This window comes from Salmo salar, chromosome ssa10 (assembly GCF_905237065.1).
Source record: "Salmo salar chromosome ssa10, Ssal_v3.1, whole genome shotgun sequence".
NCBI lineage: Eukaryota > Metazoa > Chordata > Actinopteri > Salmoniformes > Salmonidae > Salmo > Salmo salar.
This window is the reverse complement of record NC_059451.1, coordinates 124,573,417-124,594,324: the sequence shown is the minus strand read 5'-3', so window position 1 is coordinate 124,594,324 and position 20,908 is coordinate 124,573,417. Positions and strand designations below refer to the sequence as shown.

The 20,908-nt window shown below is 44.7% G+C and overlaps 1 protein-coding gene and 1 non-coding gene across 3 annotated transcripts in view; both read left to right on the top strand.

Moving 5' to 3' along the window:
* LOC106593278 (epidermal growth factor receptor kinase substrate 8-like protein 2) overlaps nucleotides 1-20,908 on the top strand; it is a 157,611-nt gene that overhangs the window by 4,695 nt on the left and 132,008 nt on the right. The window lies entirely within an intron of this gene.
* On the top strand, nucleotides 17,380-17,514 carry trnal-uaa (transfer RNA leucine (anticodon UAA)). The gene is made up of 2 exons: nucleotides 17,380-17,419; nucleotides 17,479-17,514. It is a non-coding gene; the product is annotated as a tRNA-Leu (tRNA).

Genomic DNA, 20,908 nt, shown 5'->3' with positions numbered 1-20,908 from the left:
TTGGAATTTGTAACTGAGTGTAGAAAGTAACAACTACTTTTCAACGTCCATGGACATCCGGTGTCTGTCAGTGCTCACTGGGTGAGGAGGCTGGTTACAGTAAATGGAAATGGAGGAGGCCCCCAGTAAGAGCTGGAGCATGAGAGGGTTTATTTATTTATTTCTCCTTTATTTAACCAGGTAGGCCAGTTGAGAACAAGTTCTCATTTACAACTGCGACCTGGCCAAGATAAAGCAAAGCGGTGTGAAACAAACGTACAGTCAATAACACAATAGAAAAAGTCTATTTTTATTTTACCTTTATTTAACTAGGCAGTCAGTTAAGAACAAATTCTTAATTTCAATGACTGCCTAGGAACAGTGGGTTAACTGCCTGTTCAGGGGGCAGAATGACAGATTTGTACCTTGTCAGCTCTAACCACTAGGCTACGCTCTAAACACTAGGTTACGCTGCCGCCCCAATATATATATATACAGTGTGTGCAAATGGCGTGAGGAGGTAAGGCAATAAATAGGCCAAAGTAGTGAAGTAATTACAATTTAGCAAATTAACACTGGAGTGATAGATGTGTAGATGATGATGTGCAAGTAGAAATACTGGAAATACTGGTGTGCAAAAAAGTAAATAAAACTATATGGGGATGAGGTAGGTAGTTGGATGGGCTATTTACAGATGGACTATGTACAGCTGCAGCGATCGGTTAGCTGCTCAGATAGCTGATGTTTAAAGTTAGTGAGGGAGATATCAGTCTCCAACTTCAGCAATTTTTGCAATTCGTTCCAGTCATTGGCAGCAGAGAACTGGAAGGAAAGGCGGCCAAAGAGGTGTTGGCTTTGGGGGTGACCAGTGAAATATACCTGCTGGAGCGAGTGCTACGAGTGGGTGTTGTTATCGTGACCAGTGAGCGGAGATAAGGCGGAGCTTTACCTAGCAAAGACTTATATATGACCTGGAGCCAGTGGGTCTGGCGACGAATATGAAGCGAGGGCCAGCCGACGAGAGCGTACAGGTCACAGTGGTGGGTGGTATATGGGGCTTTGGTGACAAAACGGATGGCACTGTGATAAACTGCATCCAGTTTGCTGAGTAGAGTGTTGGAGGCTATTTTGTAAATGACATCGCCAAAGATCGGTGCGATAGTCAGTTTTACGAGGGTATGTTTGGCAGCGTGAGTGGAGGATTTGTTGCAAAATAGGAAGCCGATTCTAGATTTAATTTTGGATTGGAGATGCTTAATGTGAGTCTGGAAGGAGAGTTTACAGTCTAACAAGACACCTAGGTATTTGTAGTTGTCAACATATTCTAAGTCAGAACCGTCCCGAGTAGTGATGCTAGTCGGGCGGGAGGGTGCAGGCAGCAATCGGTTGAAGAGCATGCACTTAGTTTTACTAGCATTTAAAAGCAGTTGGAGGCCTCGGAAGGAGTGTTGTATGGCATTGAAGCTCGTTTGGAGGTTTGTTAACACAGTGTCCAAAGAAGGGCCAGATGTATACAGAATGGTGTCGTCTGCGTAGAGGTGGATCAAGGAATCACCCGCAGCAAGAGCGACATTGATATATACAGAGAAAAGAGTCGGCCCGAGAATTTAACCCTGTGGTGCCCCATAGAGACTACCAGAGGTCCGGACAACAGGCCCTCCGATTTGACACACTGAACTCTGTCTGAGAAGTAGTTGGTGAACCAGGCGAGGCAGTCATTTGCGAAACCAAGGCTGTTGAGTCTGCCAATAAGAATGTGGTGATTGACAGAGTCGAAAGCCTTGGCCAGGTCGATAAATACAGCTGCACAGTATTGTCTCTTATCAATGGCAGTTATGATATCGTTTAGGACCTTGAGCGTGGCTGAGGTGCACCCGTGACCAGCTCGGAAACCGGATTGCACAACGGAGAAGGTACGGTGGGATTAGAAATGGTCAGTGATCTGTTTGTTAACTTGGCTTTCGAAGACTTTAGAAAGGCAGGGCAGGATGGATATAGGTCCGTAACAGTTTGTGTCTAGAGTGTCACCTTAGGAATCTCGGACGATGCGAAAGAGAATTTGAACAGACTGGTAATAGGGGTTGCAACAATGCCGGAAGATAATTTTAGAAAGAGAGGGTCCAGATTGTCTAGCCCAGCTGATTTGTATGGGTCTAGGTTTTGCTGCACTATCAAATCATCTGCTATCTAGATATGGGTGAAGGAGAAGCAGGGGAGGCTTGGGCGAGTAGCTGCAGGGCAAGTAGCTGCAGGGGATGCATGGCCAGTTGTAGAGAAATGCTTATGGAAATTCTCGATTTTCATGTATTTATCGGTGGTGACTTTGTTTCCTAGCCTCAGTGCAGTGGGCAGCTGTGAGGAGGTTCTCTTATTCTCCATGGACTTTACAGTGTCCCAAAACTTTTTGGAGTTTGTGCTACAGGATGCAAATTTCTGTTTGAAAAAGCTAGCCTTTGCTTTTCTAACTGACTGCGTGTATTGGTTCTTGACTTCCCTGCAGGTCGAGGGCAGTCAGGTCTGGAGTGAACCAAGGGCTATATCTTTTCTTAGTTCTACATTTTTTGAAAGGGGCATGCTTATTTAAGATGGTGAGGAAATAACTTTTAAAGAATAACCAGGCATCCTCTACTGACGGGATGAGGTCAATATCCTTCCAGGATACCCAGGCCAGGTCGATTAGAAAGGCCTGCTCGCAGAAGTGTTTTAGGGAGCGTTTGACCGCGGACCCATAGCTGATACAGGCAAAGATCAGTGATTGCTGAGATCCTGATGAAAACAGGTGTATTTGGAGGGCAAGTTGGTCAGGATAATATCTATGAGGGTGGCCATGTTTACAGATTTAGAGTTGTACCTGGTGGGTTCATTGATCATTTTTGTGAGATTGAGGGCATCTAGCTTAGATGGTAAGACTGCCGGGGTGTTAAGCATATCCCAGTTTAGGTCACCTAGCAGAACAAACTCTGAAGATAGATGGGGGGCAATCAATTCACATATGGTGTCCAGGGCACAGCTGGGAGCTGATGGGGGTCTATAACAGGTGGCGACAGTGAGAGACTTATTTCTGTAGAGATACATTTTTAAAAGTAGATGCTCAAACTGTTTGGGCATAGACCTGAAAGTATGACAGAACTTTGCAGGCTAACTCCTCCCCCTTTGGCAGTTCTATCTTGACAGAAAATGTTGTGGTTGGGGATGGAAATCTCAACATTTTTGGTGGCCTTCCTATGCCAGGAGACACGACAAGGACATCAGGGTTGGCAGAGTGTGCTAAGGCAGTGAGTAAAACAAACTTAGGCAGGAGGCTTCTGATGTTAACATTCATGAAACCAAGGCTTTTATGGTTACAGAAGTCAACAAATGAGAGCGCCTGGTGAATGGGAGTGGAGCTAGGCACTGCAGGGCCTGGATTAACCTCTACATCACCAGAGGAACAGAGGAGGAGTAGGATGAGGGTACAGCTAAAGGCTATAAGAACCTGGGGAATGGGAGTGGTGCTGGTGGCTGCAGGGCCTGGATTAACCTCTACATCACCAGAGGAACAGAGGAGGAGTAGGATGAGGTTATGGCTAAAGGCTATAAGAACCTGGGGAATGGGAGTGGTGCTGGTGGCTGCAGGGCCTGGATTAACCTCTACATCACCCGAGGAACAGAGGAGGAGTAGGATAAGGGTACGGCTAAAGGCTATAAGAACCTGGGGAATGGGAGTGGTGCAGGGGGCTGCAGGGCCTGGGTTAACCTCTACATCACCAGAGGAACAGAGGAGGAGTAGGATGAGGGTACGGCTAAAAGCTATAAGAACTGGTTGTCTAGTGCGTTGGGGACAGAGAAGGAGCAGATTTCTAGGTGTGGTAGAATAGATTCAGGGCATAATGTACAGGTGGGGTGCAGGTACAGTGAAGGTAAACCTAGGCATTGAGTGACGATAAGAGAGTTTGCTTCTCTGGAGGCACTAGTTATGCTGGGTGAGGTCACCGCATGTGTGGGAGGTGGGATAAAAGAGGTATCTGAGGCATGTTGAGTGGGACTAGGGGCTCTGCAGTGAACTAAAACAATGATAACTATCCTAACCAGCAGTATACAAGGCATATTGACATTAGAGGGAGACATAAAGCAAGGCATAAAGCAATCGCAGGTGTTGATTGGGAGAGCTAGCTAAGACAACAACAGCTAATCAGCTAAGACAACAACAACAGGTAAAATGGCGATGAATGGGCAGAGAGGGTCAGTTAACTACACACAGGGCCTGAGTTCGGGGCTAGGGGTCGACAGATAAACAAAATGGAGTACCGTGATTAATGAACAGTCCAGCAGGCATCAGCTATGTAGCCAAGTGATCATAGGGTCCAGTGAACAGCAATAGATGAAACAGGGAAGCCGCTAGGTAGACGTTAGCGGAGACACGGCGTTAAAAGAAAAAGTAGTTAGCAGGCCGGGGCTTGTAGAAGCGTCTTCACCGATGTCCGGCGAAGGCCGGTTGAGGGCACCACGGGTGGAATTACGTCGGCAGACCAGTCGTGGTGGATCGGCGGGGCTCCGTGTCGACAAAGGGTCCAGGCCAGTTGGCGAAAGAGGGGTTGTAGCTGGAGTAATTTTGTTTGCTAGCCGGGAGATGCGCCTGGCTCGAGGCAACTGGTGCAAGCTTCGGGACAAGGGCGTTAGCCACTATAGCCACTCGGTAGCTGCTAGCTAGCTGCGATGATCCGATGCAAAGGTCCAGAGCTTACGGAAAGAATCCGGTGATGTAGTGGATTCTAGTCGTGTTAGTGAAGAGTCCGGGAGGCATTAGCTGAGTAGCCGAGTGATCATAGGGTCCACTGATCAGGCTGGGAGATGGGCCTGGCTCAAAGCTAGCGTCGGGGCTGGGACACTTGGTAGCAGCTAGCTAGCTGTGATGAACAGGAGTAATGGTTCAGGGCTTACGGCAGGAATCCGGCGTTGTAGTGGAGAAAAACCAGGCTAAAAGCGGCTGGTGTCTGTGCAGACTGTTCTAACACTCTTGGTTTAATCACAAGACAACAGAAAGACAAAGAACACAGTTAGGAGCTGAATATCAAAGCCAATTTATGCTTGATCCGTTAATGGGGTCTTAGGCTTCGTATGGAGGGTGTGACGCAATCGCAGAGCCTCCGGAGGCATGCAGAGGCCTAATCAAACTCCGTACCGCATCACCGTGCGCCTATAAAATGTTGTGACAATGCGTAGGGCTCCGTACAGCTTCACAATGACATGATTGGTTGACGGTAGGAGGGGGGAGGTACGTCCTGTATAAACACAAACTCACTTACCTGACAACTTCCTTCAAGCGCAAGAAGTATGAAAGCCCTGACGTCTGCGGAGGCTGCATTGCAGTAAATGCTGTTGCGACCACTTCAGATGACGGATTGACCATGCAGAGCCTTTACCAGTAGATAAAGGCTCTTCATGGTCAATCCGTCAACAGTATGCCAGTGGAAGGGAGGACAGGTTAGTGAGCCAATTCAGTTGCAGTAATTCCTTTACTGATTTTTTTTTTTGTTGTTGTTGGTAATTCTGAGTTTTAATCACTTAATAATCATTAATAAACAAAATTGATACGAATGAATAAAATCACTAACCAATTGGTAGGTCCTTTACTTGTTACTTCTGTGAACTCTCATTATCCTCCCTCCTCATGAGGGAAGAGAAATTAGAAATTATCTTAAAGATATGTGAGTTTTCGGTAACGGAATTACAAAGCACAAGGCAATGTTTCTTAAATTTACAGAAGGTAAACAATTTATCTAACTAAATACAAGTTGATATTAGTTGGCAGGGGTCGTCACCTCAACATTATTGGGTTTTGATGTATTTATTTAAACTAGGCATGTCAGTTAAGAACAAATTCTTATTTACAATGACAGCCTACCAAAAGGCAAAAGGACTCCTGCGGGGACGGGGTCCTGGGATTACAAATAAAAATATAGGACAAAACACACATCACGACAAGAGAGACACCACAACAGTGCATAAAGAGAGTCCTAAGACAACCCAGCATGGCAGTAACACATGACAACAACATGGTAGCAACACAACATGGTAGCAACACAACATGGTACAAATATTATTGGGAACAGACAACAGCACAAAGGGCAAGAAGGTAAAGAGACAACAATACATCACGCGAAGCAGCCACAACTGTCAGTAAGAGAGTCCATGATTGAGTCTTTGAATGAAGAGATGGAGATAAAACTGTCCAGTTTGAGTGTTTGTTGCAGCTCGTTCCAGTCGCTAGCTGCAGCGAACTGAAAAGACGAGTGTAATATTCATATGTATAAACATACTGAGTTGTAATTGGATGCATTTTACCGCCGTATCATACTGTACTATGATTGGTTAAGACCACCCAGAGGGTGAGGTCATGGTCAGTTGATCATGGTTGGAGATAAGTGAACATGCCAGTTGTAGCTAGCTAATAAAGAGCTACGTTAAGGAATATCCTGTAGTACTGCATTTTAATTATTTTGTATTAAGCGTGCAAAACAAGACAACGGATGTGTGGGCTTTGGGGACCTTTAACAGAATGTGACTGTCAGAACGGGTGTTGTATGTGGAGGATGAGGGCTGCAGTAGATATCTCAGATAGGGGGGAGTGAACGGGTGTTGTATGTGGAGGATGAGGGCTGCAATAGATATCTCAGATAGGGGGGAGTGAACGGGTGTTGTATGGGGAGGATGAGGGCTGCAGTAGGTATCTCAGATAAGGGGGAGTGAACGGGTGCTGTATGTGGAGGATGAGGGCTTCAGTAGATATCTCAGATAGGGGGGAGTGAACGGGTGTTGTATGTGGAGGATGAGGGCTGCAGTAGATATCTCAGATAGGGGGAGTGAACGGGTGTTGTATGTGGAGGATGAGGGCTGCAGTAGATATCTCAGATAGGGGGGAGTGAGAGGGGAGTGAACGGGTGTTGTATGGGGAGGATGAGGGCTGCAGTAGATATCTCAGATAGGGGGGAGTGAACGGGTGTTGTATGGGGAGGATGAGGGCTGCAGTAGATATCTCAGATAGGTGGGGAGTGTTTCTGATACATTTAAGAGTTTTTCTGCTAGATGTTTTCTAAGACGTCTTTTTCCATTTTGTTTACCCATAAATCAAAGCCTTTATTTTTGCCAAATGTTTTGATGGACATGGGTTGAAAAATGTAGCTTTTGCCTTCATTCCCTCCAAAATAGACTCTTCTCTTTCATTTGACACTGAATTTGATATGTTCCTATGCACTTCACATGTTGGTGCTCATGGGTAATTTTACATGTTGGTGCTCATGGGTAATTTTACATGTCGGTGCTCATGGGTAATTTTAGATGTTGGTGCTCATGGGTAATTTTACATGTTGGTTCTCATGGGTAATTTTACATGTTGGTGCTTATGGGTAATTTTACATGTTGGTGCTCATGGGTAATTTTACATGTTGGTGCTTATGGGTAATTTTACATGTTGGTGCTCATGGGTAATTTTACATGTTGGTGCTCATGGGTAATTTTACATGTTGGTGCTCATGGGTAATTTTACATGTCGTTGCTCATGGGTAATTTTCTATGTAAATGGGTGACGTGATACCCATTCGTCCCTATTTACGCCTAGTACCACAGCCTATAGCACCAACAAGCACCTGATAGGAACTATCTTGATTTAATGATTATTGTTTTATAAGGATAACGTAGGGTAAGAACTAAATTGCTGACTGAACAAATTAAAAATATATATATATTTTTTTTTAAGATACACAAATGGTTAACTACATAGCCTATTCATAAATCTATTGTATTATCTTACATAGTTATCCTCAGATATATGAATTAGGCCAGAAAAATAGATTGTTTACTTTGTGGATCACAAAGAAAGTCCATTAAGCTAGCTAGGTGGATCACAGTGCAAATACATTATTGTAACCATGGCTTTATTACAAATCTGTTATTGTTCTCTGACCTATGAATTGTAGACGGCTATACAGTCGACCCTAACCCAGGTCATTGACTCAATCATCAATTAATGAACCAATCAATCAAAAGGCCTTTTTTTTATATATATATCAGCAGTTGTCACAAATTGCTTTTAGACTAACCTGGCCTTGACTCCATGCAAAATGCAAACAAATTCACAAGGCCGTGCAAATATACTTTCTATAACTGTATACACACAATACTGTATACACACAATACTGTATACACACAATACTGTATACACGAACTGTCCATACTTTATACAAACATACTTTCCATGTTGTAGGCCACACACACACACACACACACACACACACACACACACACACACACAAATAAACCCACCATTATTACAACAGAGTGAATACAGGTTCAATGGAGTTGTTTGTTAATATTGGAATCAGATAACCCCTGTATCTTTTATCTGGTCTAAAATGCTTATTCAAGAGAAGGGGACAAAGTTCACATGGCTTTTATCTGCAGCAAACTCATCTGTTTAGTTTAAACCATTACATAATTGACCTAGCTAGCTGTATCAATACCACACTAATAATTGACCTAGCTAGCTGTTTCAATACCACACTAATAATTGACCTAGCTAGCTGTTTCAATACCACTAATAATTGACCTAGCTAGCTGTATCAATACCACTAATAATTGACCTAGCTAGCTGTATCAATAACACTAATAATTGACCTAGCTAGCTGTATCAATACCACACTAATAATTGACCTAGCTAGCTGTTTCAATACCACACTAATAATTGACCTAGCTAGCTGTTTCAATACCACTAATAATTGACCTAGCTAGCTGTATCAATACCACTAATAATTGACCTAGCTAGCTGTATCAATACCACACTAATAATTGACCTAGCTAGCTGTTTCAATACCACACTAATAATTGACCTAGCTAGCTGTTTCAATACCACACTAATAATTGACCTAGCTAGCTGTATCAATAACACTAATAATTGACCTAGCTAGCTGTTTCAATACCACACTAATAATTGACCTAGCTAGCTGTTTCAATACCACACTAATAATTGACCTAGCTAGCTGTTTCAATACCACACTAATAATTGACCTAGCTAGCTGTATCAATACCACACTAATAACTGACCTAGCTAGCTGTATCAATACCACTAATAATTGACCTAGCTAGCTGTTTCAATACCACACTAATAATTGACCTAGCTAGCTGTATCAATACCACACTAATAATTGACCTAGCTAGCTGTATCAATACCACACTAATAATTGACCTAGCTAGCTGTATCAATACCACTAATAATTGACCTAGCTAGCTGTATCAATAACACTAATAATTGACCTAGCTAGCTGTGTCAATACCACTAATAATTGACCTAGCTAGCTATATCAATACCACTCTACACAAGTAGCTAGCTACTAATAGAATAATAGATTTTATATATACTCTACTTGCACATTGATAATGCTAAGTGTATTAGCTATGGACTTGATTTAGTTTCTGTTGTAGTGGTGCGGGAATGTGGCTGTGTGTTTGCAGAGGAGAAATTGGTTCACATCAACACTACAGATCAGGTGGACAAAGCAGTGTTCACCACAGTAGAGAGAACACATACTAACAACTATCAAAATCTAAGGACTTACAGAGGAGATATTTATAGAAAACACACCAATACACTATTTAGTGGACACGCCACACATTGTCTCAGTAGTGAACCAGCCATCTTGAATGTTAGCAATTTGAGTTGACTCAATATAGAGAACCAGCCATCTTGAATGTGAACAAAATACATCGAGTGTACAAACATTAAGAATTTCCCATGACATAGATTGACCAGGTGAAAGCTATGATCCCTTATTAATGTCACTTGTTAAATCCACTTCAATCAGTGTAGATGAAGGGGAGGAGACGGGTTATAGAAGTATTTTTAAGTCTTGAGACATGGATTGTGTATGTGTGCCATTCAAAGGGTGAATGGGCAAGACCAAACATTTAACTGCCTTTGAACGGGCTATGGTAGTAGGTGCCAGGCGCACCGGTTTGTCAGGAATTGAAACACTGCTGGGTTTTTCACGTTCAACAGTTTCCCGTGTGTATCAAGAATGGTTCACCACACAATGGACATCCAGCAAACTTGACAACTGTGGGACGCTTTGGAGTCAACTTGGGCCAGCATCCCTGTTGAATGCTTTCTACACTTTGTAGAGTCCATGCCCCCGATGAATTGAAGCTGTTCTGATAGCAAAAGCGGGTGCAACTCAATATTAGGAAGGTGTTCCTAATGTTTGTTATACTGAGTGTAAGTTGGCTCAATATAGTGAACCAGCCATCTTGAATCTTAGCAATAAAAGTTGGCTCAATAAATTAATTTACACATCAGGCGTAAAACAAAAGGAACCCCTGGTCTGTTAGTTTCAACCTGATTGGCTGAACGCGGTACACAGCATCCAGGATTAGCATTTAGTCACCCTACTAGCATGGTGGTGGATTAGCATTTAGCCACTGTACGAGCATGGTGGTGGATTAGCATTTAGCCGCTCTACTAGCATGGTGGTGGATTAGCATTTACCCGCTCTACTAGCATGGTGGTGGATTAGCATTTAGCCGCTCTACTAGCATGGTGGTGGATTAGCATTTATCCGCTCTACTAGCATGGTGGTGGATTAGCATTTAGCCACTCTACTAGCATGGTGGTGGATTAGCATTTAGCCGCTCTACTAGCATGGTGGTGGATTAGCATTTAGTACTCTACTAGCATGGTGGTGGATTAGCATTTGGCCACTCTATTAGCATTTAGCCACTCTACTAGCATGGTGGTGGATTAGCATTTGGCCACTCTACTAGCATGGTGGTAGATTAGCATTTAGCCACTCTACTAGCATGGTTCTGGAAAGTTTTTTTTATTTTATAAATAAAGTATTTTATATAGTAAGTAATAGCATATTTAACCTTTTTGTTTTTTAGAGTTATCAAAACTCTCAACTTAATTGAACAGTATAGCCTATCTTATTGGCACCAGCCGAGAGCATCAGCCATATCCCCTGCGAGTGTATTCACTCTTTATCATTGTTGGGTCAGTGCCAGTTGAAAGTTAATTTCCTCCTCCAGGATAATGAATGTCATATTGTAGGCTATTTGTGTATCCTCTTCTTGTAAGCCGATTGGATCAGACAAAATGGTTTTTATTAATCAGTTTGCTACTAGTTCAAAGGCCAGCAGATGGCGATATTGAGTCATGTCATCTTACCGTCCAAATGCATTGTATGCAGCCGGAAATACATTCATATCCCTCACGGACCAGTTAGTCCCTAAAACATTCTCCATTTATGCTGAATGGGCTTCCATTTCCTCCTTACCTTCATGAACATTAGGCCTCCTGAGTGGCGCAGCGGTCTAAGGCACTGCGTCGCAGCGGTCTAAGGCACTGCGTCGCAGCGGTCTAAGGCACTGCGTCGCAGCGGTCTAAGGCACTGCGTCGCAGCGGTCTAAGGCACTGCGTCGCAGCGGTCTAAGGCACTGCGCCGCAGCGGTCTAAGGCACTGCGCCTCAGCGGTCTAAGGCACTGCGCCTCAGCGGTCTAAGGCACTGCGCCTCAGCGGTCTAAGGCACTGCGTCGCAGCGGTCTAAGGCACTGCGTCTCAGCGGTCTAAGGCACTGCGTCTCAGCGGTCTAAGGCACTGCGTCTCAGCGGTCTAAGGCACTGCGTCTCAGCCGTCTAAGGCACTGCGTCTCAGCCGTCTAAGGCACTGCGTCTCAGCCGTCTAAGGCACTGCGTCTCAGCCGTCTAAGGCACTGCGTCTCAGCCGTCTAAGGCACTGCGTCGCAGCGGTCTAAGGCACTGCGTCGCAGCGGTCTAAGGCACTGCGTCGCAGCGGTCTAAGGCACTGCGTCGCAGCGGTCTAAGGCACTGCGTCGCAGCGGTCTAAGGCACTGCGTCTCAGCCGTCTAAGGCACTGCGTCGCAGCGGTCTAAGGCACTGCATCGCAGCCGTCTAAGGCACTGCGAGTGCTAGAGGCGTCACTGCAGATCCGGCTTGATCCCGGGCTACGTTGCAGCCGGCCGCGACCGGGAGACCCATGAGGCGGCGTACAATTGTCCCAGCGTCGTCCGGGTTAGGAGAGGGTTTGATTGGCTCGGATGTCCTTGTCTGAACGCGCTGTAGCAACTACTTGTGGCGGGCCGGGCGCGTGGTTGGGTTATGTTTCGGAGGACACGTGGCTCTCAACCTTCACCTCTCCCGAGTTCGTATGGGAGTTGCAGCGATGAGACAAGAATGTAACTACCAATTGGATATCACGAAATTGAGGAGAAAATGTTTTAAAAAGTGCCAAACAAAATAAATATAAATATATATATATACACATTAGAGTCTTTTCAATGTCTTCTCTTTACAGCGATAGCCATTTGCTTTCCAAACTATTATGAAATAGTGATATGCCAGGTTGGACCTTTTCATTGAGTCGCAACAATCTATATGGTATTTGCAGCGCGAGCTGCACAAATTGTGGGTCCTTCCGACTGTAGGCAATGCAATTTAAAACAATCCACAGTATATTTAACATTGATCTTTGGCCAAGTCATGCTTTCTGATGTAGCAGGCTATTTTATTTGTGTATAGACAGGAGTAGGCTTATTAGGCTATATCATTTTGGCAATTTAATTCAATTTCCTTCAGGGGAAGCTGAGCTTATGGACACGCCACCTACGTCTGTAGCACATTTGTGATTGAGTTTTCAAATCAAATGGTCACTGGATTGATGCAAATAATCATGATTCTGCCAGGCTACTTTTATGTAATGAACAAAAAAATATAAACGCAACAATTTCAACAATTTTACTGATTTTACAGTTCATATAAGGAAATCAGTCAATTGAAATAAATTCATTAGGTCCTGATCTATGGACCTCATATGACCGGGCAGGGGCGCATCCCACTCATTGGGGAGCCTGGCTCAGCCAATCAGAATGAGTTTTCCCCCACAAAAGGGTTGTATTACAGACAGAAATACTCCTCAGTTTCATCAGCTGTCCGGATGGCTGGTCTCACGATGATCCTGCAGGTGAAGAAGCCGGATGTGGAGGTCCTGGGCTGGGATGGTTACACGAGGTCTGCGCTTGTGAGGATGGTTGGACGTACTGCCAAATTCTCTAAAACAACATTGGAGGCAGCTTATGGTGGAGAAATAAACATTAAATTCTCTGGCAACAGCTCTGGTGGACATTCCTGCAGTCAGCATGCCAATTGCACACTCCCTCAACTTGAGACATCAGTGGCATTGTGTTGTGTGACAAACTGCACATTTTAGAGTGGCCTTTTATTGTCCCCAGCACAAGGTGCACCTGTGTAATGATCATGCTGCTTAATCAGCTTGTTGATTTGCTCACCTGTCAGATGGAGGGATTATCGTGGCAAAGGATACAATGCTAATTAAGGGATGTAAAAAATATACTAGAAAATATAAGCTTTGTGCGCATTTCTGGGATCTTTTATTTCAGCTCATTAAACATGGGACCAACTCTTTGTTGCTTTTATATATTTGTTCAGTATAGATATGACATGGCTTTACCACGCAGTTGCCTCAAAGTTGAAGGAAAATACATTAAAAAATATAAAATTTCTTATCATCTTGGGCAGATTTTAATGAATGTTCTCCTAAGTTCAATACATTTTTGATCCTACCAGGAAGCCAAAATGTTCCCAAACTGGAGATTTAACCGATGAAGGATCCTCCAATCCTAGTTTAACCCCACCACTCTGCTACTCCTCACAAAAAGATCATTTGAAATGCGGCAGTTAAGATTTGAATTTTGACAACAACAGCAGTCGCTTTAACAAGTTTTTTTTTTTTCAGCTCAGATTTACTCCAGGAGTACAGCGCTGCATAGCCTATTGGCCTAGTGTTTTTATTTATTAATTCATTCATTTATTAATACACCACTGTAGCAGAAGCAGCCGGTTGCACTGAGCCACGTAAAGCTATGGATTTTGTGTTGTGTTACAGCCTAAATTAAAATGGATTAAATTGAGATTGTGTCACTGGCCAACACATAATGTCAAAGTGGAATTATGTTTTTAGATTTAAAAAAAATATAAACAAATGTTTTAAAGCTGAAATGTCTTGTCCATAATGATTTAACCCCTTTGTTATGACAAGCCTAAATAAGTTCAGGAATAAAAATTTGCTTAACAATTCACATAATACTTTGCATGAACACGATGGGAGACAGAGAGCTGGTTTCAAGCGCAGGGAGCAGCAGGTGTTTATTGGTAAAGGACCACAGGAGGAGGCAGGTAGCTGGGTCCAGGGGCAGGCAGAAGGTCATACACAGGAGGAGGCAGGTAGCTGGGTCCAGGCAGAAGTTCATACACAGGAGGAGGCAGGTAGCTGGGTCCAGGGACAGGCAGAAGGTCATACACAGGAGGAGGCAGGTAGCTGGGTCCAGGGACAGGCAGAAGGTCATACACAGGAGGAGGCAGGTAGCTGGGTCCAGGGACAGGCAGAAGGTCATACACAGGAGGAGGCAGGTAGCTGGGTCCAGGGACAAGCAGAAGGTCATACACAGGGGGTCCAACAAGCAACAGTACAGGCAGGGAAAAGGCTAATAACGTAGTCTGGGAGATCAGGCAATAGGTTGATAACAGGAAATCTGATAGGTTAAAGTACAGGCAGGGAATAGGCAAAAGGTGTCGTTAGTGAGGCAGGCAAAAACTATCATACACAGGAGGATTAAATGATGGTGGGGAAACACATAGCTCGGAATAGAAGTGTCAGAAAACAAACAATACCTCACAATGACCGGGTGCAAAGAACTGAACTAAATAGTGTGTGATAATGACATACAGGTGTGTGAACAGGTGATCAGAATTCTGGTGATTGGGATCTGGAGAGTGAGCTGCATTCAGGGGATCTACGTGTTTGAGGGTCTGAGCTGGAAAGTGGGCTATAATGTGAGCTGCGTTCAGGGGATCTAGGTGTTTAAGAGTGTGAGTTGGAAGCATACGTTACACTGTGCAATAATAGTGCTTAACATGATTTTTGAATGACTACCTAATCCCTGTATCCCACACATACAACTATCTGTAAGGTCCCTCAGTCGAGCAGTGAATTTCAAACACAGTTGCCTCCAATGCCTCGCAAAGGAGGGCACATATTGGTACACTGTAGATTCAAAAACAAAAAAAAAGCAGTAGATGGGAAAAATCTTTAAAAAAAGCAGACATTGAATATCCCTTTGATCATGGTGAAGTTATTAATTACACTTTGGATGATGTATTAATACACCCAGTCGTTACAAATATACAGGTGGGCTTCCTAACTCAGTTGCCGGAGAGAAAGGAAACCACTCAGGGTGAGGCCAATGGTGACTTTAAAACATAGTTTTCTCATATCACAACCATTAAACAGAGGGTGGATCAACAATATTCAAGTTACTCCACAATACTAACCTAAATGACAGTGAAAAGAAGGAAGCCTGTACAGAATAAAAATATTCCAAAACATGCATCCTGTTTGCAACAAGGCACTAAAGTAATACTTTAAAAACATGTGGCTATGAAATTAACTTTTTGTCCTGAATACAAAGTGTTATGTTTAGGGCAAATTCAATACAACACATTACTGAGTACCACTCTCCATATTTTGAAGCATGGTGGTGGCTGCATCATGTTATGGGTATGTTTGTAATCATTAAGGACTGGTGAGTTTTTCAGGATAAGAAAGAAAGAAAGAAAGAAATGGAACGGAGCTAAGCACAGACAAAATCCTAGAGGAAAACCTGGTTCAGTCTGCTTTTCAAAAGACACTGGGAGACAAATTCACCTTTCAGCAGGACAATAACCTAAAACACATGGTCAAATACACTATACACTGGAGTTGCTTACCATGACAACATTGAATATTCCTGAGTGGCCTAGTTACAGTTTTGACTTAAATCAGCTTTAAAATCGATGGCATGACATTAAAATGGCTGTCTAGCAATGGATCAACAACAAACTTGACGGAGCTTGAAGAATTTTTTTAATAATGATGTGCAAATATTTTACAATCCAGATGTGCAAAGCTCTTATAAACATTCCCAGAAAGCTGTAATCGCTGCCAAAGGTTATTCTAGCATGTATTGACTCCGTATTTCATTTTCAATAAATTTGCAAACATTTCTAAAAACATATTTTCACTTTGTCATTATGGGGTATTGTGTATAGATGGGTGAAAAATTAATATTTAATCCATTTTCAATTCAGGCTGTAACACAACAAAATGTTAAATAATTCAAAGGGTATGAATATTTTCTGATGGCACTGTTTCTATAGCTTAGGCTATAAACACATGACGTTATGTTTCCTATGGCCCAGATGCGATCAGAGCGTATATGTCAAGGCTGGCTCAAGAAAGCAGGAGAGGTAGAGTCAAGCGCAGAACACACTTTAATTCAAGAAAACTGTTATGGTCGTCAGAAAAAACCAACCACAGGCAGAGGGGAAAAAAAACACACGTTCCTCAAGCACACAAACCCGACAAGAAACACAATCACGCACAAACACAGACATACCTCGCTAAACTAAATAACCCCCCCTACTAATAACTAACCCAAAACAGGTGCGTGCCTACCTAGACCTAACCAACAGAAAGTGAAACAAAAAGGATCGATGGCAGCTAGTAGGCCGGCGACGACGACCGCCGAGCCCCGCCCGATCGAGGAGGGGCGCCACCATCCGTCGGTGTCGTGACAGTATAGGCTTCACCAGGTTACCTGCAGCTGTGGTTGTTGTCAGTAGGCTACAGCTGATCAGACTGAAGACTGGGGCCTTCCCTGTGGCTCAGTTGGTAGAGCATGGTGTTTAAGGCAGCATAGCTACTGTATAGCCTTCCCTGTGGCTCAGTTGGTAGAGCATGGTGTTTAAGGTAGCATAGCTACTGTATAGCCTTCCCTGTGGCTCAGTTGGTAGAGCATGGTGTTTAAGGTAGCATAGCTACTGTATAGCCTTCCCTGTGGCTCAGTTGGTAGAGCATGGTGTTTAAGGTAGCATAGCTACTGTATAGCCTTCCCTGTGGCTCAGTTGGTAGAGCATGGTGTATAAGGCAGCATAGCTACTGTATAGCCTTCCCTGTGGCTCAGTTGGTAGAGCATGGTGTATAAGGTAGCATAGCTACTGTATAGCCTTCCCTGTGGCTCAGTTGGTAGAGCATGGTGTATAAGGTAGCATAGCTACTGTATAGCCTTCCCTGTGGCTCAGTTGGTAGAGCATGGTGTATAAGGTAGCATAGCTACTGTATAGCCTTCCCTGTGGCTCAGTTGGTAGAGCATGGTGTATAAGGTAGCATAGCTACTGTATAGCCTTCCCTGTGGCTCAGTTGGTAGAGCATGGTGTTTAAGGTAGCATAGCTACTGTATAGCCTTCCCTGTGGCTCAGTTGGTAGAGCATGGTGTTTAAGGCAGCATAGCTACTGTATAGCCTTCCCTGTGGCTCAGTTGGTAGAGCATGGTGTTTAAGGTAGCATAGCTACTGTATAGCCTTCCCTGTAGCTCAGTTGGTAGAGCATGCTGTGTGCAACGCCAGGGTTGTGGGTTCGATTCCCACGGGGGGCCAGTACAAAAAAAATATATAAAAAATGCATGAAATGAAATGTATGCATTCACTACTGTAAGTCGCTCTGGATAAGAGCGTCTGCTAAATGACTAAAATGTACATGAAGCACGCACTCATGTGACTTGAAAAGCAGAAATCTCTTTAGCCACTCCGCTCCTCAGACTCTCCTTCATATCTCGTAGTGGGAATAGGGCTATAGACTTCCTCTTTCCTCACTAATCTCTCCAGCCATCTTCTCTCTTCCATTGTTCAGGCTAGCCAGGTGCTGGCACGAGACCAGGTTTCAGGGAGGGAGGAGGAAGGGAGTCATGTATTTGCCCAGACCTGGCTATCCGTAATAATTTTCTAACACTTTACCTGGGCTTGATTGAGCTTGCAATGGAGCCAAAAGAATACTCACGAAAATTGTGAACCCCGCCCATCTGCCACTCCAGGCAGGCTAAAACAAACCCCGCCCATCTGCCACTCCAGACAGGCTAAAACAAACCCCGCCCATCTGGCACTCCAGGCAGGCTAAAACAAACCCCGCCCATCTGGCACTCCAGACAGGCTAAAACAAACCCCGCCCATCTGCCACTCCAGACAGGCTAAAACAAACCCCGCCCATCTGCCACTCCAGACAGGCTAAAACAAACCCCGCCCATCTGCCACTCCAGGCAGGCTAAAACAAACCCCGCCCATCTGCCACTCCAGGCAGGCTAAAACAAACCCCGCCCATCTGCCACTCCAGGCAGGCTAAAACAAACCCCGCCCATCTGCCACTCCAGACAGGCTAAAACAAACCCCGCCCATCTGCCACTCCAGACAGGCTAAAACAAACCCCGCCCATCTGCCACTCCAGACAGGCTAAAACAAACCCCGCCCATCTGCCACTCCAGGCAGGCTAAAACAAACCCCGCCCATCTGCCACTCCAGGCAGGCTAAAACAAACCCCGCCCATCTGCCACTCCAGGCAGGCTAAAACAAACCCCGCCCATCTGCCACTCCAGGCAGGCTAAAACAAACCCCGCCCATCTGCCACTCCAGGCAGGCTAAAACAAACCCCGCCCATCTGCCACTCCAGGCAGGCTAAAACAAACCCCGCCCATCTGCCACTCCAGACAGGCTAAAACAAACCCCGCCCATCTGCCACTCCAGACAGGCTAAAACAAACCCCGCCCATCTGCCACTCCAGGCTAAAACAAACCCCGCCCATCTGCCACTCCAGGCAGGCTAAAACAAACCCCGCCCATCTGCCACTCCAGGCTAAAACAAACCCCGCCCATCTGCCACTCCAGGCAGGCTAAAACAAACCCCGCCCAATATTTGTAATAGTATTTGAACCCAGGTCAGGTGTTGTTTTCCATGTGGCGAAGTGTTCATACTCTTCCTTCCGTTCTCAGGCCTATACATAGGGCCTGGGGTCAGCAAGGGTACAGGGTATCTGGGATAAGGTTGTTGGCCTAGGGCCAGGGTTGTTGGGCCCAGAGCCAGGGTTGTTGGGCCCAGGGCCAGGGTTGTTGGGCCTAGGGCCAGGGTTGTTGGGCCTAGGGCCAGGGTTGTTGGGCCCAGGGCCAGAGTTGTTGGGCCCAGGGCCAGAGTTGTAGGGCCTAGGGCCAGGGTTGTTGGGCCTAGGGCCAGGGTTGTAGGGCCTAGGGACAGGTTTGTGGGGCCAGGGCCAGGGTTGTTGGCCTAGGAACAGGGTTGTTGGCCTAGGGACAGGGTTGTTGGGCCTAGGGACAGGGTTGTAGGGCCAGGGTTGTAGGGCCTAGGGACCGGGTTGTAGGGCCTAGGGCCAGGGTTGTTGGGCCTAGGGCCAGGGTTGTTGGGCCTAGGGCCAGGGTTGTTGGGCCCAGGGCCAGGGTTGTCCTCCAAAGTGTCCTCCATAATATCCTCCATAATATCCTCCATAGTGTCCTCCATAGTGTCCTCCATAATGTCCTCCATAGTGTCCTCCATAGTGTCCTCCATAGTGTCCTCCATAGTGTCCTCCATAGTGTCCTCCATAATGTCCTCCATAGTGTCCTCCATAGTGTCCTCCATAGTGTCCTCCATAATGTCCTCCATAGTGTCCTCCATAGTGTCCTCCATAGTGTCCTACCATAGTGTCCATAGTGTCCTGCATAGTGTCCTCCATAGTGTCCTCCATAGTGTCCATAATGTCCTCCATAGTGTCCATAGTGTCCTCCATAGTGTCCATAGTGTCCTTCATAGTGTCCTCCATAGTGTCCTTCATAGTGTCCTCCATAGTGTCCATAGTGTCCTTCATAGTGTCCTCCATAGTGTCCTACCATAGTGTCCATAGTGTCCTTCATAGTGTCCTCCATAGTGTCCTCCATAGTGTCCTCCATAATGTCCTCCATAGTGTCCTCCATAGTGTCCTCCATAGTGTCCTACCATAGTGTCCATAGTGTCCTGCATAGTGTCCTCCATAGTGTCCTCCATAGTGTCCATAGTGTCCTCCATAGTGTCCATAATGTCCTCCATAGTGTCCATAGTGTCCTCCATAGTTTCCATAGTGTCCTCCATAGTGTCCTTCATAGTGTCCTCCATAGTGTCCATAGTGTCCTCCATAGTGTCCATAGTGTCCATAGTGTCCATAGTGTCCTTCATAGTGTCCTCCATAGTGTCCTCCATAGTGTCCTCCATAGTGTCCATAGTGTCCATAGTGTCCTTCATAGTGTCCTCCATAGTGTCCTCCATAGTGTCCTTTCAGTGGTGCCGTTTTGAGATCAGGCCTTATTTCTATTACAAGCGTATTGGATGACTGTCATTCATATTCCATTCACCCAGTTCAATGTAACATCAGTAGGTTTTAGATACTACATGATACTCACATTTTCCATGTACCCATCGTGATGTATGAACGTTTACACTGTAGGTGCACGGGTCAAGATACATTTTGGGGAATCAAGGTCTCCAGACATTGACACATTCGAGTAAAGGATCTGAGTACTTATGTAAATGTGATATTTCATTTATTTAAGTATTGTGCTCCCACAGGGAAAGATACACGACTGACGACTCGGGTTACAGAGGATTATGAAGGAAGGGAAGTGAAGAAAATCCTACATTTAATGCGCAGTGAAACATATTGTCCACATAACTGTGAAGCAGTTAAATTTGTACTAACTAGAAATAAAACAGGTGGACTCATTTGTTAGCCTGGTCCCAGATCTAGTTTGTACTGTCTTGCTAACGGCTATGTTCATTTGCTTATACAGCACACAGAAAAGATCTGGGACCAGGCTAGACTAATATATTACTAATATAATGTCCCACTAATACTATACATTACTGGTATATTTTATGAAACAGCTCAATTAGATATAATTATATAGTATATCATTATATAATATATACAATTAGAATAGTAAATCATTATTTACTGGTTCCTGGTCATGGAATTCTTGA